The sequence below is a fragment of the Hipposideros armiger genome, unplaced genomic scaffold (assembly GCF_001890085.2).
Source record: "Hipposideros armiger isolate ML-2016 unplaced genomic scaffold, ASM189008v1 scaffold_527, whole genome shotgun sequence".
NCBI lineage: Eukaryota > Metazoa > Chordata > Mammalia > Chiroptera > Hipposideridae > Hipposideros > Hipposideros armiger.
In genome coordinates, this window is record NW_017731877.1 from 807,877 (window position 1) to 833,971 (window position 26,095).

General features: G+C 34.3%; 1 protein-coding gene and 1 pseudogene across 10 annotated transcripts in view; both read right to left on the reverse strand.

Moving 5' to 3' along the window:
- Positions 1 to 26,095, reverse strand: part of GRIA4 (glutamate ionotropic receptor AMPA type subunit 4) — a 380,852-nt gene that overhangs the window by 318,036 nt on the left and 36,721 nt on the right. The window lies entirely within an intron of this gene.
- Positions 18,849 to 26,095, reverse strand: part of LOC109396576 (elongation factor 1-alpha 1 pseudogene) — a 13,943-nt pseudogene continuing 6,696 nt past the window's right edge.

Genomic DNA, 26,095 nt, shown 5'->3' on the forward strand with positions numbered 1-26,095 from the left:
AATTTCCTTAGTGGAATCTCTAAATCTTTTTTTTTCTTGTTTCTTTCTTGCTTGCTTGCTTTTGTTTTCTTTCCTTTTTTGAATATTCTCCAAGGCATGATTCAGTGTTGGAATCTCTTCAAGTGGGAAAATTAACTACAACCCTCCACTCACTTATGATCCTTCTATCCCCAATAACCTCACATTTTAGCCTCCATGATTAAATATTAGCTTCATTTGATTTATATCTGAAAATAATATGCTTTTAGCTCAGAGATGTTTGAGAAAATTATCCTGGAATGGTTTATTCAGAATCTCATCTAGTCATAATTTCTTGATGTGCTTTGCTGACTTCAGTATGAATGGCAATTTCAATGAGGTTTCTGTGGAGAAACACTTAGGAACTCATTTTGAAAGCTCACATTCAGAGGTGAATTTTGGACACTACACATAGAGCTTATTTATGCAGCAATAGGTTATGAGAGTTGCTTAAATAAACAGAGAGTACAAATTCAGTGCTGCTTACATAAAGTGTCAAAAACCATATTGCATTCATAAGGCAACAATTATGAATAGAAAACTGAAACAGAAAAGCATTAGCTTCCCCAATTAAATATAAAATTAGAGTGAATAAAACAAGTGAAAAAAATTTCAACTATTACTATTCTCTTTAATCTTCTGTAATGTTTGCTCAGTAATGATCAAGATAATGGATAAAGCTCTTTACTGTTCTAAGTGAAAAGGAAAACTTCATAATCAATGCTGAAATACATTTATCTCAACACCTAGGCATAATTGGACCTCCGCATGAATTTTACATAGAGGACTTCCCTGTGATTGTTATTATAGTAACCCAAATCCCGGCTTAAACAGAGCTTGCTCACAGGCTATGAAATACCTATAGTACAATATTTTTGAAAGTGCATTCTTGAATAGGAACTATATACGTAAGCATCAAATTAAATAAAATAGGTTGCTCATTTATCATGTTATCCATCATTAATTGAGCATCTACTTTATGCCAGGCACAGTGAATCATCAGTGATATATGAGGAGATGAGATACACATGGTCTTAGCACTCACAGAATATAGAGGGAGGCTTATGGGAGACACAGACAAAGCAATAAATCTAGAATCCCATAATGGCAAATATTTACACAGTCTATCTGCCACTGTGACCTGATCATTTAGGAATATTCCCATTGTTTATGTACAGTAGCCATATTGACCTTTAACATGGCTGTTTCTTGAACCTAGAATTCTTTCTGTGGTTAGTTCCATGGTTAGTTCCTTCCACTCATTTAGGTATCAATTCAAGTGTTATCTTCTTCTTAGACTGAAATTCTACATTTCAGTCTATTTTTTTAAGTTCAAAGGAAATATTAGGCATGAAGGACAAGAAGGGGTCTGACAGGTAACAGATTAAATTAATAAAAATGATAGTTACAACACTCAGCGCTTTCTCGGGTTCTGAATTGAAGTTTTGCTTTGTTTTTTTTAGGGAGGGAATACCCAGATAAACTTCTTTGTTTAAATTTGTAAATTCCTTTTGAAAAAAATTACCATTTTATTGCAGTGCCTATTTCCTGTTTTTGACATCTTAATTTGTTGATATTTCATTAACTGGTCATGCAGTTCATTAGGAATGTTTTCTGGTGTAGTAATATTAGAAGAATGCCCCCTCAATTTATTTCTGGCCAGTTAACCTCTTGCTCAGTCAACGTTATCAGTATCAAGAGTGCATTGCTTGACTGTGGTTTACATTTTGTCCTTTTCTTTAACTCACCAGAGGGCACACCAGGGAGTTATAGTGATGGCTCAAAGACACTTTGTCCTTAAGGCTTTATAGCTTAAGTATGAACTCTGTGACTATTCTGAAGATAAATAAAATTTAGAAAGAGATTGGATCACTTGGTTGTCACTCATTTGGCAATAGTGAAAGCAGTAATTTTTTTCTTAATAATTTTTGACATATTTTTAATGTGATAATGACATTATAGAGCTACTTTTGTGCTTTATACATTCTATACTCAGTATAACTGACTTTGAAAATGAAACACATGTTTTTCTTACTAAAAACATGCAACCTATGCAATCTATTTTTATTCCTATGTAATAACCAAGTATTCAGTGGCAGATATGCAAAGAGAAATGTTCACCTCCCTCTACTTCTGCTCAAGACTTTCTTTTCTCTAGGAATACTCAAGTATTTGAACATTTCTTCGACTTTTTAAATGTTTTCTGTTGAGCTGAGCCATACAGTTCATCCTTGAGGGCCCAGAACAAGTATCACTTGCTCATTCAAAGCTCACATAAAATGATATCATGTGGAAACTTTCCATCCTTGCCATTTAAATCTGTATTCCTCTGTGGTCAATGTCCTCTTTGCATATTTCTATCTCTACATTTACACAATGTTAGTGCAGTTCTTGATCAATATGTGTCTATCCCTTTCCTAGGAATGAAGCCTCTTGAAGATAGGGTTGTGTCTAACTCATTTGGTAGCCACAGCGACCAGTACAATGATTAACAGATATAATGCATAGGTGAACAGTTTCAGTGGCCAGAATTCCAGGGAGAGTTTTCATCATGAAAAAAAGCAGCAGAGTAAGGGATAGGATGCTTTAATTCCGAAATTACACTGTCACTGGAGGGTCATGCGTGGCATCGAGACGGTTTTAGCTGCATGATAGTCACAAGACCAGGAAGGAGAATGCCAAAGAAGCAGCAGCTTGGGCAGTGTCAGGTGCATGGAAAGGAGAGATTTCTAGCAGCTGTCCTAAATGTGAGACTTTGGGTAAATAAAATCTAATGGCACAAACCCTCCATCATATCATATATCCATGAAAACTTTAATTAAGATATAAATTGAACAAATTCCGTATGATTTTATTTATTTGTGGAATCTAAAAAATAAAAAAATAAACAAAACAGAAACAGACACATAGATACAAAGAACAAGCAGACCGTTGACAAAGGGGAGGGGGAGGAGGACTGGGTAAAATTAAAAATAAATTGAAAAACTAAAAAATAACCAAATGAAAAAGAAAGAATATTTTATTCTCTGTTTGGACAAGTTTGCAGTAAGTTTATTACACTAACTCTAGTAGTGATAGCTCTGGAACACTAAATTTAATTTCAAAGGCACAAATTTAAAAACCATTAAAACGAATTTAAAAAGATATAACTTGGTAACAGGTACTGTGGAAAGTAACACATATAGGGTTCTATACGGACTCAATGAATGTCTATTGAACTAGTAATGTAAACTATTTCCCTGCTCTAGAACTACTCAAAATTAGTTACTGCCTGTTCTTCACTCGTGCTCCTATCATTAAATTCATAACATTAAATTTTATTTTTGCTATTTATAATTTCATAAATATTGTATTATCATATGAGAAAGAATGCTGAAGTCCACTTTTACTATCACTCACGTACAAGATTCTTTCCCCACAAGTAACTATTATCAGTTCATGTATACATTTCTTGACTTCTTCCTATGCTTTTGCACGTACACACACACACACACACACACAATTATCTTCATTTGCGTTTTATAGATATTTTTACATATTTTGTCTAATGCAATGTTCTATAAACCAAAAGAAACTTCTTTTCACTCAAATTGTTGCATAATATTACAATATATGAGTATGAAATAGTTTATTTAGCCATTACTGATGGAAGGACATTTGGTTCGTTTCTCTATTTTCTATAATACAAACAATTCTGTGGTAAAATATTGAAACTGCCTTTGGTGTACTTGTGCAGACATTTTCATAGACTTGAAACCAAGAGCTGGTTTCTAGAGAATATGCATGTATTTTCAATTATGTTATTTACAATTCAATTTCTTTATACAGTGGCTGTCACAATTTTTATATCCATTAGTAGTGTAAGCACTCATTTACTTCCTCTTATTTGTTCCAATATTTAATATGCTTATTATACATTAAATTTTAAAAAGAATATTATCTGTTTTATTTATTAACACATCCCCTATACCTAATACATTTTACTTGATTCACTGGCATTCATTAAATATTTGTTGAATAAATTAACAGATTTATATATGTGAAAAGACTAACGTGAGAGAATCAAATTTTATTGATAATGTTTTACAAATATACTGTAATTTTATCCTTAAAATCACTGTGGTCAGCTTAGGAAAAGATGAAATAACTCAAAATATCTGGAATATGTCTACGTTTCTCATTTTCAAGTTGGATAATTGAACTAGTATAAGTATCAGAATACGTAAATTCTCATATTTGCCTAAACTGTGATAACAAAATTAAGAAAAATGGTTTTTGGATTCTGAAACAATAAAATACAGCACATGGTAAGCCATTCCTATCAATTACTATAGGCAATCAAACATTACAGAGACATAGGTTTTCTGAGTTCAAGATTATAGAAAACCCTGAAACTAATTAGGTAATGACTCTAATGTTCTATGATCCTTATAGATATTGTTCTTAAAAACAGTTCAAAGATAAAAATTGAATTGCAATTGGGAAGAACATAACATCTGAGATAGACTTTTTAGGTTTCACATTATGTTACTTCAAAATTTTCTATTAAAAATTGAGCAAAAATGTACCTCTAAAGATTAACTAAATCTACTAGTCAATAAACCGTGCTTGAATCCTAAATATTAGAACTGTTGTTCTTTGACCATGTCATTAAGCAGATGGCTCATGTAATTACATTTTTATGAAATTCAAAATGTGCAAAATATTTCAGTTAGGAAAACTTGGGGTTACAAAAAAAAATCACACAAAATTTTCTATTTTTCATATAAATAAAGGCAGGTAGCTTTTTACAAAGACAACATCAGCAACAGAGGAAGCAATTATTCATGGGAATTTGTTCTGTCTTGCCACCAATTCATACCTAAATACTTGAAAGTAGAAGTCAACTCAAAACATGTGCCATTAACTGACTGGCTTTCCTGAGTTTCAGCTATAATGAAAATCTTTTTAGAACACGAACCCTCTGCCTGTCAGCTACTGTAAGAACATATCCCCCAAGGAGCTATTTTAGTACTTGAAAAATGGTCTCCAGGCAGAGATTTCCTTTTTTACATAGGCACTTATATCTTCAGTTCTTTACAAGTCTCTGAGGATTAAGAAGGGAAGGTTAATACTTTCATGTGTAAGATGACGGCCTAGTGCTACTGAGGTTTTGATTTTACAACTGAGCTACTTGCCTGATCAGCATTTGTTTTATTTTTCATGGAGTAAAAGATGTGTTCTGTGTTTCCAGATAGTGGTACTAAAGTAACCTTTCTTTTTTTTTTTTTTTGCAGTGATCCTTTTATAAACTTGAAAAGTAGGTTTTCTTTTTGATGCACACTTTTACTTCCCAATATTAATAACTGATAATTCAATGTATGTAGCATTCTAAGTAGCCGTGTATCTTAATGGAAATGCTAAAATAATTGGGTTTATTGCTTTGCAGACAATTTCAGATTTTCTGGAATATTGAGCCATGTAGTCCGACTACATAGAAATTCATAATGTTTGTTTTTGACTAAATTATAATATAGCCTCTATTTAGCCACTGTGTTACTTCTGTCTTCAAAGGTTGTAAGCTCCATCTTTTTTCTTTGAATTAAGTCAGTATAAAAATCATCCAAGGCAGATGGGTTTCTAAGTCATCTAGTAGCTGTTAAATTATAGAGATATGTATTTAACTACTTGAATAAACTTAAAAACCACCCTGTCCCCTCCACACGTTCAAACACACACACACACACACACACACACACACACACACACATCATCTACTTTGCTAAACTCATCTTAATCCAACATTACTAAAATTAATTGTAAAATTAATTTATGTGTATGGCTAAATATTAGGATACCATGGAATACACAGGCTGTCAAATATATACACATTTCATAAACATGACTATAATAAATCAATAGAATATTTTACTATTAAATAGAAGAAATAAATATTTAAAGTGCTAATTATACATTTCCACATACATTTTCACATTTTCCATGCTTTATGTGTCTTTCAGGTAACTAATACATTACACTTCAAATATAAAATGTAACTTAAAATTGATTGCATATGCAGATGGTAGTTAAAAATACCTTTCTTTAAATCTCAGTAAATTAAAAATATCCAGGAACACATCAAAATCCACTAACATTAAAAGTTAGGTATAATTCTCTTATTTAAAATTTTTGCCTTTAAAACTATATTCATTTGATCTGGCAATTTGATATGGATAACTTCAAGAAATAGTCTGATCAGTGATAAAATGTTTGAATATATAAATAAATATTTCATGCATGTGTGTTTTAAATATTTCCTTATCTTTAATTAACTAAAGAAATGTTAATTATCCAAACATTATTTTAAGAAAAATGGAGAATTTCAAAATAAATACAATGTAGTTATTTCATGTGAGATGGAGATGGAATAAAGTAACAGTGGCAAATTGTGAGCTGCCATTTGTCATAATTAATAAAATTTCTGTTGAATGGATAAAAGCTTTTTCAAAGTCCTTCAAAAAGTAGAAGAAAAAAGTAAAACTGCTTTTTTCATATGAAGAAAACATTCATATCTTTATATCAATTTAGAAAAGTGTTCCTTCTGGTTTTTCCTTTCGTGAACTTCCATGCAAAGGTCATAAAATTTACCTGGAATTATATATCCTATTTTATGTATTTATAGTTCTCTGTTATTGTCACTATCTGACACTTTAATGTGTATTTACACGTTATTATTATTATTACTATTCATTATTTCCAAGTGAACTACATGGAGTCAGGCACCTATTCATAGCCACCTCCATGGTTTCAGCATTCAGGACAGCACTTCTTTCAATTAAGTTACTCTTGGTTTACCCTCAACAAACAAATGGTGTAGGGACAATGCAGGCAAGTACAATACAGTGAGATAGGGAAGATGATGAGTTGCACCTCAGTTATGGGGATTTGTAGGCGGCATCCTAATCTGGATGTGGTGAGGGAGGGAGGGCTTCCTTAAGGAAGTAAAGTTGAGTCCTGAAGATTAGTAGCCAGGCAAGATGTGGAGAAAGAGTGGAGTGTTTTTGGCATAGAAAAGCATGCATATAGGTCTGGAGAAGGTATAGAGCATATGGCTTCCAGCAACTGAATTTTAATAGCTAGAACATAAGTCGGTGGAGGTAAGTGGTATACAGCAAGGCTGGAGAGGTGAGTTGGATTCAGATGGTATAGACCTTTTTAGCCAAGTTCAGGAACTTAGAGTTACTCTAAGAGCAAAGGGCATAGATTAGAATGGTTTAATCACAGAAGTTAAATAAACTATACAATCTGATTTTGAATGAGAAAACTTCAATTTGGTTATAAGGAAATGTGCAACGTATTCTAAAAGTAAGTTGTTAAATGTATGCTGATATTTAATAGCATATCTAATATATGTGTCTATAAAAATTGATAAGAAAAATATAGGAATAGAAAGCAAGTTTTAGAAAACACAAATAATCAAAATTAGCAAAAGTAACTTCATTTTCCTAATAATTAATCCTTTAATTAACTTACATATTATTTCTTATAGTACTCCCATGTGAACTAACTCATGGAGATGGCTGAATCTCTGGGTTAAAACAGCAGGTGATAATATAGTAAGATAAAATTATGCTCAATTATTTCACTTTGAGGAAGCTATTATCGTTGGCACTACACATCAGTATTGAGCCCGGCATTGGAAAATTGTTCTTAATTTTATGTTAAAAAGTTGATCTTTTTTTGCTGGGGCCACTGAACTTGTCTGTCTGGGAAAGTTTCACCACTGGTTTTAGCACTAGAAAGTGTCCTTCAATTTGTATTATATTTATAGTAAACTGAATACAGTAACAAAACAAATATTTTCTTTTGGCAACTAACTTCATTTTTCCATTAACATAAGAACTTTTCTCCTTAGCTTTGAAGCAGAATAGATAAGGTTGAATATGCTTTCTAAAGGTGTGGATACTGAGAATACTTATTTAATCCTCCCATAGCAGTTGGCCCAGTTTATGTGTATAGCAGGCAATCAATGACTGTCTTTTGAATAAAGGGCCAAATTTATGATTATGCAACTCATACCATCCTGAAATGACAAAAGAATTGTAGTAATAAAAAAAATTTTAATTTTCATAAACCCCAATTATTCTACTTACACTACCTTAAAATTCAATTTTGTGCTATTTCAGACTAAATGCCAATTTTGAATAATATATGTTCTCCAAACTCAGAGGTTTAAATTATAGTTACTGTAATGAAGCTATTCTAGCTCTGGTGGTAAAGAAATAAACACTATAGCAGCATTCCTTGAAGTGTGGCAGTAAATGAACACAGTCATCAGAAATCAACTGATGTGCTTATTAAAAACTAAACTTCTATGCCCCATTAAAGGTCTTCTGAGTCAGCATTTGTGTGGCTGGAGTCTGGGGATATACAATTTTAACAGAACCACTAAATGTCTACTGTAATAATGGAATAAAACTTTACTAATATTAATAGATATTTCTTAAAAAGTAGGTGACATTAAAATCATTATCTTGTCTAGCTTTTCTTCCCCTAATATAATAGTGACTATATGATGAATTCCAAAGTTATTTAAATTATTATTTTGAACCTCATTTGATGTATTATCAAAGTCAAAAAGTGAAACCTCTGTTGACAATCTCCTCTACTGGCATTTTTAACACCTTCTCATCCTTCCTCAAGCCATTTCTCTATTTTGATTGGAAGGCATGGTAGGTGGAAAAGTGGTTCCACAAAGATGTCCATATTTTGATTCCTGGAACCTGTGAATATGTTATCTTACAGCACAAAGGGAATTTGCAGAAATGATTAAGATTTTGAGATGAGATTATTTTGTATTATCCAGATGGGACAAATCTAATTACATGAATCCATAAAAGCAAAGAACCTTTACCTAAAGGTGTAGTCAGAGGGGGAGATTTGATTATGAAAGAAAGGCACAAAGACATGCATTGTTGCTGATTTAGAAGCTGGAAAAAGAGCCTAGGAAAGCAGATTTCCTCTAGAAGCTGGAAAAGGCAAGGAAACAACAGATCCTGCTCTAGGGCTGCAGGAAAGGGATGGAGCCCTACTGATGTATTCATTTTCAGCTCATTGAGACCCCTTATCAGACTTCTGATTTCCGAATTGTAAGATAAGACATTTTTGCTGTTTTAAACTACTAAATTTGTGGTAACTTCTTATGGCAGATATAGAAAGCATTGGCTTTGATCCCACTTATGTTTTTATCTAGAATACAAGTACTGATATGACTGGTAGTTGTCATGAGAAATAGGCATTCTAGTTATTACCAATTTAGCTTTTCAAAGTTTAGCTATAGTTGTTAGAAATTTATAATACATTCTCTAATGCATGTAACAACACAGTATTTAGACTTGAAGGTTTTATCACCAAAAGTGTTTGTTGCATACAATGTTAACTGCTGAGAAGCTGGAATAATTTAATAAAAGTAGAACTGATCTTAAAGTAGACCTAGATCATTTACAACTTCTTCACTATGGAGGTCTTAGACAAGCACTGCCATTTTCTACGTACCATCATTCCTCATCTGGAAGATCAGTATGATAATGCGGAGCCCTCATCCTTAGGGTCTCTGATTAAAATGAGGCAATATACACAAAGATAACTGATGAACTTAAAATGTCCTGATAATGTAATATATTTTAAAATATTATAGTAAAGTATCCATGGGAATTAAATTACCTTAAAATGAATCAATGTAAAAGGCAACAACAGAGGGATTTTATCTGCATGGTATACTTGAATACATAGGCACAATATATCTTAAGGTCCTGGGCCACTTTCCCAGATTCTAGAAGTAAATTTTTTTCTGGAGACTGTCTTAAGTTTTTATTATGCCTTATATTTACTATATCCATCTAATCTTAAGGGAAGAACAGATGATAGCTTGGGAGTTCACAGGGTGTTTTTTTGAGAATTCTCCCATTGCATATACAAACATAGACCTCTATTTAAAAAATATGTAAAACAAGTGAACTCATCCAGAATCAGGAACCTGTAGAAGCAACTTTGTAATATGTATATCTTTGGTTGTAATATGTATATCTTAAGGCAATTATTTAAGAATGACTAAAGACAGACAATACAGAATCATGTGGTATACAAAACTTTGACACAAAATATTTACTCCATCACAAACTTAGTACCTCCCTAATATGAGCAGGCAGTCTGCTGGGTACCTGATATATATATAAAAAAATGTATGTCACATTGCAAGTTTCTGATTTCCAAGTTTGATAAGGGAATAGACCTGGAGAAACCAACAAGTAAATCATGAAGTACAGCATTGCAATTACAATGAAATTCTGTGATAAAGGATCAAAAGAGATCTGTGAGGACATAGATCATAGCATGATACATTCTGTGTGGGAGAGTGAAGCTGGTCTTGTGAAAGAGAATACGAGATTTTATATGTTTGTTTAAAAGTTTGGTTAAAGTGGGCCGGCCGAGTGGCTCAGTTGGTTAAGAGCTCGCTCAAGAGTGCGAGCTCTGAGCAACAGCAGTTCGAGCCCTGGCCCAAGCTGAGCAGCCGCTGAGCTGTCAACAGGCAGAAGAATGGCTCAGCTAAAACAAACAAACAAACAAACAAACAAACAAAAACAACCTTTGGTTAAAGTATTCCCAATCAGAGAAAAGCCTAGATGAAGGAACAGAGGTGAAACTGAGCATTCTGCAGGGCTGAGTTTGAAGTTGAAAAAAAAGGATTTTGAAAGTTATGGTATGGCAAAGATATTGTTTTTGTTTTAAACAAGCAACGTGTGTGTGTGTGTGTGTGTGTGTATTATTACACATATAAAATTAGATATTTAGCTGGTGTAGAGAGTAGCGTGAAGTCCAAAGGGATTAGTGTAAAGCTGGTACATACAGAACGGTTATTGTAATTAGCCAGGGAGAAGGTAACAATCTGAATTAGGACAGAGGCTTTAAGAGTGGAAGAGAGGAGACAGAATGAGAGAACTTGAAGGGGTATCACAGTAATGATCAGGATTTGGTGGCTGACAAAATGAGCAAGTGTGGGAGACATCATATATAGTCCAAGTTTTCTGGCATATGTGACTGAAATGTAGGAACTCTAAGAAAAGTAGCAAATAATAGACGGTAAATTTTCTTGGACTTTGTGGTACCTGGGACATCTAGTTGGCAATGTCAAGCAGAAGGTTAGAAACAGATGAATGAAGCTCCAGGAAAGATATTGGGATTAATAATTTATGTCATATTCATTTCTTTAACCACATTGGCTAGAGCTGCCTTGGAGCTGAGCTGCCGCTGAGCTGCCAACAGGTGGCAGGATGGTTCAGCTGGTGAGAGCACGTGCTCCTAACAACAATGTTGCTGGATGGACTCCCGCAAGGAGTGGTGGACGATGCCCACCCACAACTAAGATTGAACATGGCACCTTGAGCTGAGCTGCTCTAAGCTGCCATCGGGCAGCCGGATGGCACAGTGGTTAAAGCATGCATTCTTAGCAACAAGGTTTCTGGTTCAATTCCTGCATGGGATGGTGGGCTATGCCCACCTGCAACTAAGACTGAACATGGCACCTTGAGCTGAGCGGATGGTGACTGAACGTGGGAGCTGAGCTAGCTGTGCTCTCCACAACTAAGATTGAAGGACAACAACTTGGCTGTTCCTCTTCCCCAATTCCCCAACACTGTTTCCCTTCCCCAATAAAATATTAAAAAATATATATATTAAGAAGTTGGATTACCTTGTCTATGGTATGTGTATTTGAAGTAGCTATGAATATGTGTGATTATGTTATGTGGCTTTGAAAGAATTTGCACTATAGCTAGAGAAGCCTATTTTATGAGAAACTTCATACATTTTGTTTCATGTTCCCACAAGAGCAAATGAAGAAACCAAATGATCTTGAGACCATGCATTTCGATACTTAGTGGAGATAACACCTAATTAACTCAGGAAGATGCTTAAGAACTTGAAAGTTTAAGCATGACCAAAAAAGTAAAAAAAGATGTTCAGAAGCAAAAACAAAGGAGGAAAAATTAAATAATGTTTTATGTAAGACAATAAGATGATCAGGTTAAGAAGTTAAAAACAATAAAAACAACAATAAAAGGAAGCCAATATAATTTAGTTAAAGTAATCGCAAAGTTTACTAAGCTATTCTTTTATGAATAACTAATTAAAAATGATTAAAACAACACATACTAATGATATAGAATTCTGTTCAGTAATTTAATTATACAATTAGAATAATACCAACAAAAAATACGGCACACATTTATTGAGAGCTTACTCTATTCTAAACACTATTTTAGTTAGATACATGCATTATATCATATTTAAAAAAAGGATTAGGTTTTCCAGAATATCTGGCTTAAACCAGTCAATTTGAAATCATAATGGAATGTCCTCATGTTAATATTTACGTTATTGAATCTTTGATAAAATATAGTTTATTTATTGTCATCTTCCCCTTTCCTAATTTTCCATAGAAAGCTGAAAAAGAATATTGAAAGAGAATATACACATTTATCAAAATATATTTTAGCAAAAGCACAGTACCTGGCACATAACAAGTATTCAACAAACATTATTTAAACCACTAGTGAAAAATATGGTACAATCAATAGAAATTAATAAATTGTTCTTTGAGATTTATATTCAACTAAACTGGTGTCTTTAATTTTTTGGTCCCTTAAAAAAGAGAGACAATGATTATTAATACATGGTCATTAATATCTACATTTAACTCTCAAGACATGGCTCAAAATTATTTCAGTACACAGCCTCACCTATGCGTAGCTATCACTTTGCTTCTATTCAGGAAAACACTTTAAATTAATAACAATTTAAAAATAAGATGGAAAAGCACTTAGTTGATGAAGCACTTAATTGAATTGCATTCAACTGATCACTAGTTGTTATTCCCTGTCCAGGTGAAAGCTATGCCTAGGTTTCTTCTCAGCCAACAGCATCCATCCATCACATAACTTTCACACTAGTAAGCATAAATGTTCCTTGAAAAATGGCATGGAGACAAAGCTTGGGGTATTTTGTTTCTGGGAAATGTTTTATCAGCATTAAATTCAACGTAGGAAGTTTCTCACAAGTAGTTATGATGTATTAACATATTCCTAATCTTATCTGAACACTCATAGGTTCATTTTGTTATAAATTGTTCCTCAAAAGGGAGTTTTTGAATTCCAGTGAGAATTGAGAAATTAGTAGTATGATATATATTTTATTTTGGCGCTATTAAAAGCATGCATTAATTAATAGCTTTGTTTAGATATTCTACTTGGCCAAATCATGTCACATCTGTGCTTCCTACTTTCTGGGCTCCTTCTCATTCCAGCTCCCAGGACTCCTATTACCCCAACTCCTTGCAGTGTCCCACCTGGTCTTGCACCAGTTCCATTCTCCATGGTCAATGCTACCTCGGGATAGCATAATGGTTAAACACCTGGACCTAGAGACACTATGACACAGTCCAAACCTTAGTTCTGCCATTTAATGCGTATAATTAAAACAAGTTATTCAAGTTCTCAGGAGCTCAGTTTCTCTGTGTCAAATGGGAATAAAACTATCTCATAAGGTATTTGTGAGTCTTAAGTGTATATGTGTAAAGCACTTAAAATGATGTTTGGTGCACAGTAAGGATTATATAAGTGTTAGTCTTATTATTCCATAATCAAATCTTTTATCCCTTTCATGCCACTGAACTCCTAAAATATTCAGATAAAGAATTAAAATTAAAATATTTTACCAATTTACTTGTATAAAAGAGAATACTCAATGATTTATTCCTTAAGCTTTTTTTTGAATATATAAAATATTTTTTTAATTAAAATTTATTGGGGTAACAATGGCTAGTAAAATTACATAAGTTTCAAGTGTACAATTCTATAATACATCATCTATATAGCACATCGTATATTCACTATGCACAGTCAGTTCTCCTTCCATCACCATGTATTTGATCCTTTTTATCCTCATTTGCCACCCACCCCTCCCTCCTTATCCTCTGGTAACCACCAAACTATTGCCTGTATCTATGAGGTTTTGTTTCTTTATTTGTTGTTTTCCTTTGTTGCTTTCAGTTTTATATCCCACAAGGAATACATTTTAGAAAAGTTCTTGAGTCACAGAAGGCCAAGAGGCCTTCTTTTAAGTACCTACAAATTGTGCTATAAAGGTTAGCACTTACTGTGTCTCCTGGTAGGCTGATACTATTGGCATTTCATTTTATATTTAATGCTAAACTAAAAGGTTTCTACAGCAAAGCATCCATTTGCAATATTGATGCATTAGAAAAAAAAAAAGAAAAAATATTGAAGTAGCCAAAAAATCATAATTCTGTAATAATACCAAGATGGTACATTTTGATATTGAGAAAAAGATTAACTAGTGAATAAACTGGTTTATATTATAATTTAACTCTCATAAAATCAATTTTGTACTCTGATTCTAATCAATGAAAAACAATGACAGAAAATGTCAAAAATTTCTCTTCATAAAAGTCAGAGTATGCTTTTCTTTTTAGAAGTTGCTAGTTAAGTAAAAAATATTTGATAAATTAAATTATGGGCAGGTACTTTCTCATTATCCCAAATTAATTATTTTAGAATTATCTTCAAAATATTGCCAAATTATCTCCCAAATAGTGCCAGTTTAAGTTTGAGTAAATTAATTGAAAGAGCTTCTTATAATTGCTTATCTATTTTGAAAAGGAATCAAATGTTTGCATCCTTGGGGCATCATTAAACAAAATGAAAATCATCCAGTTGATTTGGTTGTGCAGTGCATATTAAAAAAAAAAAAGAAAATTGAGCTTATTTTTCAACCCACATAAATAATTGTATTTGAGATCCTTTGACATCTTACTGATTTAATCACTTGGTCCCACAATGATTTCTTTTCTGAACTGGCCAGAATATTGATGTCTTTTACAGAGACCTAATTAAATCACACTAGTTTAACAAAATTAGATTGTTAATGGGATGGTTTAGCAAGTTATTTTGCAAATAGAAAAGACTGCTTGCTCTGCCCTAGTAGAGAGTGACAGATAATATTAGTGGCAGTGTTCATGAAAGCTACCAAAAATATGGTACATAGCTAGAGTGCTTGTTTTAATTTACATATCAGGTTACGTCACTTTCCCGCTTATATCCCAACTTGAGATAAAAATTAAAACTCCTAGTCTATAATAATGTCCAGGAGAAATCCCCTGGTGCTCCCTAAACCCAGGAGTGACCCAGCTCTAAACAGAAAAGCCAAATGTGCATCAGAAATCCTGAAAAAATTCTATTCTAAAAAGGACACAATCCAGAAGCCACAAAAAAGTGATTTCACAGATTTGACTAGATAAAAAATATGCTTTTAAAGAACAATGGACATTTTTAAAAGTTCAAAGACATAAGACAGGCTACAATGAAATATTTACATCATATATATTAGGCTAAAGTTTAATATCCTAAATGTATAAGCCAAAGAGTCAGAGAGAAAAACTCAAACTCAAAAGGAAAAAGACAAAGGAGAACAAGCAATTTGCATTTTAGCAATACAAATGGCTAACCAAATGTCTCACTAGTGATCTAAGAATGCAAATTTAAACAGAAATGAGTAACTTTTTTGCCTACTGGATTGGCAAAAATGAAAAAGATCCATTGTTTGTAAAGGTGGGGGCCAAAGGATAAACTTGGGGAAAGTGTAACTTAGTTTTATTTTTGGAGGGTAATTTGCAGCACTGATCAAAATGTAAATGTAAACATGCTTGTTCCCAGAAAATCCAATTCTAGGGATTGATTCCAATGATAGTAATAATAGCTAACCTTAACTGAGCACTTACCACGTGTCAGATCCCATGCCAGGTACACTACATGGACTACCTCGTTTACTTCACAAGGTGACCTGGTGAGTGTAGGCCTATAAATATCTCCAGAAGGAGAAACTGAGGCTTAGGAAGTAAAGTTTCCCAGCTACTAATTCATGAAGTCAGAATTTAAATCCAGGCAGTCTGATTCCAGAGCCTGCACATATAATCACTTCCTTTAACATGTCTCAACATGTGCATGAAGAGAGCTTATACATGTGTGTATATATATCAGCATTACTATAATATATAGAGACTAAATCATCTAAAATTTCAAAATTAGAAGGATCTTTTGAAAAATAAGTTACAACCATGCATGGGATACTATGCAGCAAGCGGGTTGTTTTGCTTTTTACTTATAGGGATACCCATGTCATATTATTGAGTAAGAAAAAAGCAAGTTGTAAAATACATAAGTAGTATAATTGATTGTTTTTAAAAAAACTTTATTTGTGTATGTAAAAAGAAACACACACACACACATACACACACACACACACCATTTACAGTAGTTATTCCTTAGGTATGGAAGTGAGAAGACTTTTACTTCTTGACTTTAAATATGTACCATTTAGGTCTCTTCACCCAGTAAGAATTTAAAAAGTACAAAAGAAGAAATCAAAACCCCTTACTCTGGTTTTCAAAGTCCTCACATTCCCTTACCTCTTGGATCTCATCTTGTGCCATTTTCTCCTTTGCTCACCAACCACCCTGTCCTCACGCTGAAAAACATTGGTTTTCTTTCTGTTTCAGAATCAACAAGCTCATTTTGAACATAGGAGCCTTGGTTTGGATGTTTTTCCCCCTGATCTTCACTTGCCTGACTCCCAGCCATTCATATCTTGGCTAAAAATGAACTTCAAATGAAAGACCTTTCCTAACCACCTGCATTACTAGTATCTAGGCTCCATGAAATCAACACCTTGGCTGTCTTATTGTCTATGGTATCCCCAACATCTTGACTAGTTAACCAAACACAAGATACTCAATATATTATTTGCTGAGCAGTTGAATCAGCACTTCCTTTGTGATAGGTAGGCTCTGTGCTATTGGTGGTGCATACAGCATTTCCTTCAGTCTTCCTAACAAGACTGCAAGGTAAATATTGTTATAATGGTTTTAACTAGTAAGTACCCAGATTCAGTGCCCAGATTTACCACCTGGTTTGTCCAGCACCAAAACTCTTATTTTTTCACTGACCAACTAGCAAAGATGAACGAATACTTGAGCACTGTGAGTTCTGTCATCATCTCTGCTTGTGTCGTGTTATAAAGATGTCTATTGCAGCACTTGTGACTTTCAAACATATTTACGTGTTGACTTTCCACATGAGATTATGAGTTCCTTGAGAATAATGACTGTGCCTTATTTATCTGGATAGCCCTAGTGCCTGGAACACAATAGATCTGCAATAAATCTTTGTTGAAGAAATGGATGAATTTAGAGAATCCCAACTTCTGAAAACTAAACTGAGATCTCATTGTTGAACTGATGTATAATAAGTTTTCTTAACCAAATAGCTTTTGAATTGGAAACCATATGCACTTAGAGTATATAAACTTCTATATATTAAAAATTGGTTGAGTAAAATGATGGACTTGATATAAAGAGTTTATGGTTATTTTAGATAGTTATCCTTTAAAATTTTTTCATTCTCAAAGGCATGAGTTAATACTGGTATTCAGTGATAATGTTTCTTTATAAAGGTATAAGAATATTTTGGATTATCTGCCATGTAAACATTTTTGGCAAAACTGCTTTTGTTCACTAATTTTTAGGTACTGTTATCTTGTGTATTTTACTTTCTGTGTCGTAGCTGTAAAGCAGCAGGCAATTTGGTGTGATACAGCGTGAGTGCCACTACAATGATATCTGTACCTGGAGTTTAAAGAACATAGAGGGCCCTTCCATCATTCCTATCACTTACTCTGAAAAAACCTCAGCCTCAGCTTGGAACTTCTTTTTGTTTGCTTTTTGACCATCTTTTTTCTGGGATGTTTGGCTTTCTCCCACATCGTTTACTTGTTTCTACAATGGATCCCTTTGTTACGTAACTTTTTATGTAATATTTCTCATCTTGCTCAAAATTCTACTTCAGAATGACTGCAGAGTAAAATATTTACTCCTAAAACTTAAATACTTGCACATTACTATGGCCTTGTACACGGTGGCTTCGTCCTATCATTCTGGCACATTGCCATTTCCTCCCTAACTTGAACTCTACACTTCGGTCTGTTGGCTTCCTACTTCCCATTCTATCCTACTCTCCACCAAACACCAGGTGCATTTCCACCACAGTATCCATGTCCATGTTTTTCTTTTCCATGAAATGCAATTCTTCATTCCTTTATTTCTTATCTTGATTAGTGGAAAAAGTCTGGGATTTAGAGATAAGCAGATTTGAGTTTGACTTTCTGTTTTGCTTAACAATCAGTGAACTTGGGCAGACTACTCAATTTACCTGACTGAGCTTTCTTATGCATAAAATAGATATTTATAAAAGTTGAATGATATGATAAATTTGATTTCCAAATTTCTAATCTGGTATAGAGGAGCCAATATGTACATTACCCACTTTTACATTATCACTCAAATAAAACCTCATCTCCTTTGTTAACTCTTGCCACATGACATTCTTTTACCTTTGTCAACTACTATTGAATTCATATTATTCAACTACTATTGAATGCATATTTTTAACATTCATTTGATGTGCATACACACATGCATGTGCACACGCACACACACTTTACATGGTTGAAAGTCTTATTATCTCAATTTTACAGTTGTTTTTTTCTCATTAAACTTTGTTTTGATGGGTCAAAATTCTGTGACAGATTTTTTGTTAAATTATTTCCTTTAAAAAGTACTGATCTTAAAAACTAATAGCTCAAAAATTGCCACACACACACATACACACACACAAAACAAACGGTCCACAAAACATTCTCCTTTCTTTGTGCAAGTTTTACGATACACTGGAATCATTAACCAGTCTTTTACTATTAAACTTAAATGGCCAATTGAGACAAACAGTTCTGAGACCATTCTTCCACCATTGATTAAGACTGGGGTGGCAGGATTGGGGATGATATTCATTTAGCCTTCTGAGCTTTCTGGGCAGAGTTGGTGACCTTGCCAGCTCCAGATACCTTTTTGTCCACTGCTTTGATGACATCCACAGCAACTCTATCTCATGTCATGAGCAGAAAATTGGCCCAGAGTGGCGTAGTCAGAGAAGCTTTCACCACATATAGGCTTGCCAGGAACCATATCAACGATGGAAGCATCACCAGCTTTCAAAAACTTTGGGCCATCTTCCAGCTTTTTCCCAAAACGACAATCAATCTTCTCCTTCAGCTCAGCACATTTGCAAGTAATGTGAGCTGTGTGACAATCAAGCACAGGTGCGTATCCAGCACTTATTTGGCCTGTAGTGTTCAGGATAATCATCAGAGCCATGAAGCCAGCTGCTTCCACTGGTGGGTCATTTTTGCTGTCACCTGCCACATTGCCACGACAAACATCTTTGACAGACACATTCTTGACATTGAAGCCCACATTGTCCTCAGGAAGAGCTTCACTCATAGCTTCATGGTGCATTTCAACAAACTTGACTTCAGTTGTAATGTTGACTGGAGCCAAGGTGACCACCAGGCCAGGTGTGGAAACACCAGTCTCCACTCAGCCACAGGGACAGTACCAATACAACCAATTTTGTAGACACCCTGGAGGGGCAGATGCAAAGGCTTGACAGTTGGACAAGTTGGTGGCAGGATGCAATCCAGAGCTTCAAGCAGCGTGGTTCCATTGGCACTGCCATCTTTACTGGTAACTTTCCATCCCTTGAACTAAGGCATGTTAGCACTTGGCTCCAGCATGTTGTCATCATTCCAACCAGAAACTGGCACAAATGCTACTGTGTCAGGGTTATAGCCAATTTTCTTACTGTAGGTGCTGACTTCCTAAACGATTTCTGCATATTTCTTCTGGCTGTAAGGCAACTCAGTGGAATCCATGTTGTTAACACCAACAATTAGTTGTTTCACACTCAGTGTGTAAGCCAGAAGGGCATGCTCACAGATCTTCCCATTCTTGGAGTTATTTGCTTCAAATTCACCAACACCAGTAGCAACAATCAGAACAGCGCAGTCAGCTTGAGATGTGCCTGTAATCATGTTTTTTATAAAGTCTCTGTGTTCTGGGGCATCAATAATGGTCACGTAATACTTGCTAGTCTCAAATTTCTACAGGGAGATATCAGTGGTGATCCTCTGCTCATGTTCAGCTTTCAATTCATCCAAGACCCAGGCATACTTGAAGGAGCCCTTTCCCATCTCAGCAGCCTCCTTCTCAAATTTTCCAGTGGTTCTTTTGTCTATCCCACCATTTTTGTAGATCAGATGACCAATAGTGGTAGACTCGCCATAATCTACGTGTCCAATGACAACGATGTTGATGTGTGTCTTTTCCTTTCCTATTTTGGGTTAGATTTAGCAGTGGTTTTCACTACACCTATTTTCTGGCAGCAAACCCATTGTGAAAAAGCTCATCTTTATCATTTCTTAACGGTTGTACTGGAACAATGAATTCATTAAGATTTTTTTTTCAAAACATATATGGGCATGGTTTAAAAATATTCAAATAGTATAGAAAGTCCTGTAAAAGCAAGAAGATCTTTTGTCTCACCTTTCCTTAATCATTGTCCTGTTCCCTAGAGGCACAAATATGGTGGTTTTTTAAAAAATATTATTGTAATTCCCATATTCCATCACTGAAACTGAAGTTATCAAGAATTTATCATTTTAGGGCCGGCCGAGTGGCGCGGTGGTTAAGAACTGGCTTGGGATGCCAGTGGGCCCCGGTTCGGATCCCACATATGAGGGCCAGTGACACTGCCTTCCACAGCTCAGATGCTGAACAACAGCTCAACCTGGAGCTGGGTTGCCGTGAGGCGCCGGCAACGGTGTAGGCTGCAACCCCTGCTGCAGTGGGTTGCCATGGGCTACCGTGGGTAGCCAGCAGCCAGCGTGAGCGGCCAGCAGCCGCTGTGAGCGGCCGTCCAGAAGCCGGCGACTGATCTGCCTCACCTGGGAAGAGCGCAATGATGGTGCCAACTTGGGCCAGTGAAGCAACGTCCTCCATAACTAGACTGAAGAACAAAACAACAGCAACTTGTCTGTCCCCCTTCCCCCAATTCCCCAGCACTGTTCTCATCCCCGAATTCCCCAATAAAAAATCTTTAAAAAAAATAAAATAAAATACCTTATTGTATTAATGGTATTTCTCTGTGAAAAATCATGATGCTCTTTTACAAAGGACAACTTAGCATCCATGCTCAGGATCTTCCCTCTACACAAATGCTTCAGGTTTCAAGATATGTATACAACAGAGAGTATAATTTTCAAAACATTCCTATATCCATAAGTAAGCACTAAAAATAATAAATTTAACATATTTTTAAAAATTATAAAATGTGTTTTATATTTAATAACATTACATCTGCTGATTTTCTTCAAACAGGTAAAGGACTTTTTTATCACTGGAAATATTTCTCTACCTTAATGCTAAATGGAAAATTTATATGAATAAATATATAAATTGTTTAATAAATTTAATATTTTCTGAGACATTATGATAATGTCCACCACATAATTTAAATGTTGAAATGTATATATCATATCAATTTTTATACATATTCCAGTAATACTTGGAAACTAGGAAAGACCAGGAACTCAGACATTTTGTAAGTTAAGACTCTATGACATTAACATCAGTGTTCCTTAACTTTTTATATTCTATTATATTTATGAAATATGTTGGTTAACAGTTTATCTAAAATATTATTGAATGATAAAATAGTTGTAAACACTGAAAAATAACTTAAAAGATATAATAAAAATATATAATTATTTCTGAGAACAAAAAAAAATGCCTTCTATCTGTACTTTCTTTAAATAGCTGAATCTTATTTTCTTTTCATATTTAAGTTCTAATTTTGCATATACAACAAATCACATTCCTTTCCGATACACTGATTTTAGACTCTTAAATAAATTTATGCTCATGTAGTAACTAAATAAAATGCAAGATTCATGCCAAACCTCAATCAGAAAGTCTAATATGCAGTGGTATATTTCTGTATATGTTTTTCATCCATTACATCATGTATATGCCATTATTTAGTAATTTATTCCATAACAGTTGCTTTAAGCTTTAAACTTTGAAGGTAAAATGTCTTTATAGAAGAAGGGTTTTACAATAGAAATCAATAGATTCTGATATTTATAGGAATAAAGTCCACATTTTCTCTATATCTTATAACCTATTGCTTCTTGTTTGTCACTGGCCACTATTGCGTGGCTGTCCACAACACACTGAAGTGTTATGATTATGATGTGATATATATATATATATATGTGTATATTTATTTATTTATTTATTTATATATATATATATATATACTCTTTTGAAATTATCCATACGTTCTCAACACAGATTTTATAAAACTGAATGACTATGAAGTAACACTATGTAATAAAATGTTAGTATTTATTAACTGTAAACAGATAAAGCAACTATTTTGCTCTCTATCGATATAAATCCAGGAGAAAATAGCTGAGCATTGAAAAGGACATAAATATTCAAAGGAAAATTTTCTCTTTCCTGAAGAAGAGAGCTATCTTGTCTGTATTGAACATGAGATACACTTTCCCTAATTCTAGTTCTCAGTTCACATAGCCATTGAGCTATTTGGGTGACAGAATTACATTGTTCTGATGAAAGATAAAACTATTGTTGAATGGAATCGATAGACTAATTTTCTGAAACTCTGAATTGCTATTTAGTGGAAAATTTCAAGAATATATCAAAGTTGTAACAAATAGATTCTTATGAAGACAAAGAATGCTGGAAAAGTGGAGGGGAATGATAGAACACAATTCTACTTAATCTGAATTACCATCTTAGTCATGCAAACCAATTTCAGGGTCAAAATGTGAAGACTCTTGACTCTTACAAGTTCACAATAAAAATATAATGTCAAATTGACAATATAATAATGCCAAAATGAAAATGTACTGGACATCTCCTAGGTAAATAAAATAAATTTTTAAGATTTCATCCTTATATAATATTATTAGAATCCACTTACTGCTATTCATTTGTTTGCTATTTATTTGTACAACACCTTTCTAGTTTCTCAGGAACTATGGTGGTGTTTAACTATAAAGTGCTACATAAAGAAAGTCCTGTGCTGTTCTTTTGATTTGATTTCAGACTTCTACATGACAAATTTCTGAGCAGTATATGATCACGAAGTTTATGTCTCAGGCAACCTGATAGTTGAAAATTACAAACATTGCTGGATGCCACTGGTGGGTGGCTGATTATGAACCTGAAGGTGCTGCAGCAATCAAAACATCCTGAGACACACCTGAGGTGATTTTCCAAGGAATTTGGAAGGACTAGAGGCCTTAGCAATGGCTTTCATCAGTAGTATTATTGACTGGCCCCTGTATCTGTTGTCCAGGTTTTATGATCATTTCTAACATTAAGGTTAGCAGCTCTTAACCAATAATACTAAGGGTAAATCAACAGAAGACCGATAATACATCTAAGGATCACGCTATTTCTTTGTTAACTAAAGAAAAGAAAAATTTATCCCAAGATTTGTAAAGTATTTTTGAATAATATGATTGTTGCAGATAGAAGTGGAAAAAATCTTAAGCTTATAGCAATTAACAAAAATTACTTCCTTAGTGAAGACTTGTTTACTTTGGAGTAGACTACTGGAATTGAGGGTTACCATACTCACCAATGTTGTGCCTATACTCAGTTCTCTATACATTTCTAGGGCCTCTATTAGCCTTTAGGGTTTAAAGCCTGCACTTCATTAATTCATACTGTTTTTGCTTCCTGAAGAGATAAACCCATCTTCTGAAATGTGCAGATTAAATGGTGCTTTATACTCAGAACTCTAAATCATTTCATTGAATTATCAGTGTACCCTTAATGTACATTCTTCTCTTTGGTTCACTATTGAATAGATAAGTACAGATTTTTTTTGATGGAGCGTTTTCTACCATCAATTTAGTTCAGCGTATGACTTTTTCCTTTGTAAATCAAGTTCCTTCCTCTTAGGATGGATATAAATATAAAACACATAGAGATATTGTTTATTTTAGAAAACATCACTATGAAACAGTAAACATGCACCTATTTCTGATAATCATGCACTGCATTTCTGTTGCAGTGAGGAATCGCCATACCTACATTAATTAGAAATACTATGACTGTGAGGGAAATAACTCCAACAAAAAGTCTGAAAGTATTAGAGAAATTGTCTCTTACTGAACAAAAAGAATAGATGTAGCTCCAAAGTCTTAGTAATGCAGAAATAATGACTGTCACAGTGTTATTTACACTATTATTTCCCTTAAGTGATAACATCCAATAAACCAAGGAACCTCTTATATTAAAAGAATAATAGTCAGGAGCATAAAAGAGGAGTCTCTTATGAACTATAATTCGATTATTAATAAAAACCTATGTAGAACGTAAAAAGAGAGTGCTGGTAATGTTGTGGGAAGAACACCTAGAGAATGATGTGATGTGGATAGTACCCAGGACAAAACTAAGAAAAAGCTCTTTACAAAGCTTTTGTTGACAAACCTCCTGCTGGTTGCTACCCTCAAGCACCCATCCTTTTAACGATATTAGAAAGAGAAAGGCAGATGCAAATTAAGTAAATAGAAATTAGGTAAAGAAGTATAAATGATCTAGGTAGTTCTACCTTGGATAGGGCAGAGATGTTGTTCAAGAGGAGTTTGTGAGTGGGACAAAAGATAAGAACAAAGAGCAATGGTTCGGAGCTTGAATTTAGGTGTCTGTGTACTGAGCCTTGTTGTTCAGGGACTTACTAGGTACTCAGACTTGTCCTTGTCTTGAGGATTTTCTCGGTCATTGTAAGAAATGCACACAGGTCACTTCAGCTGCTCTATCTGGTGGTCACTCCTGCAGAGAAGAAAACCCTGGACTAGGACATTCTCCTGGTGTTATTGCCGTGTGAGTCGGGTTTCCAGCAATTCTACAAGATGGACACCATAATTGTCTACCCTCCTTCTTACAGCTAAACCAGCCTAAAAACCTAGAATAAGTAGACAGGGAAGTTAACACTGTGAATGATATAGTTAATAATGTTAACAGTATGTTAACGCGCATACTGTTATAAATACAACGTTATTTTTTTAATGTTCTTATTGTTTTCAGACCATTATTTTCTCCACAAGATGAAAATGGAATATAAACAAAGCCAACTCAAAACATTTCTCACACTCTATCTTTCCAACCCACTTGCTTTTACTCGTTCTCTACGCTTTACATATATATATATATTACCTATAAGATGCTTTCCTTAACCCCATGCTTCCTGACTTTCCTTCCTTCATTCAAGCATTTTCATTTCACATCCTGTGTTTAGTTCTCTCACAACACTGACCATACTAAATTCACCCAGGAAAAAGATTTTTCTGGAAAACCCTCACTCAGACATTCAATTGACTATGACCTGAGTGGTCGGTCAGTATACCATAATATTGAGGTGATCAACACCCTGGATACATGGAGGAATGGACATAGTCTAATACAGTCATAACAAAGAAGTCCATGTTCCTGGAAGACAAAAAAAAAAATGCCAGAACCTCTCTGAAATGAGGAGGCAGAAACTTCTAGTGGCTAGTTTCACATCATCTGGAGAACCAAGTTTCCCAAAACTATTGGGTAGCTGGTTTATTTTTCTCATTCCGATTAAGCATAGATAAAGGAATGTATATTCAAGAAATCCCTCAGAGTTGGGAGTGGGTGTCCTCATATTACTAGTTACACTGGAAACCTACACTAAAATAGAAAACTCTAAACATAAATTAAGTCCCCGGGAAGCCCAGCCTAGATAAGGAACGTGAGGAGGACCTGATGAGATTCTGCCTGTTTCTCTTCCCTAGTATGCTCTCATTCTATCGTCCTATTTCTCTTTCTTCTTCTATTCTTCTTTGTTTCAACTTAGAATGCTTTTAAAACCTGATTATGTTTTATATGCTTATTATTTGTTCATTTAAAAAGTCATATGATCTCACTTATACATGGATTCTAAGGAACTGAATGGATGGGAGAAGTGGATGGAGATAGTCTCAGAGACACAGAGGAAGAACTGAGGGTTGTTAG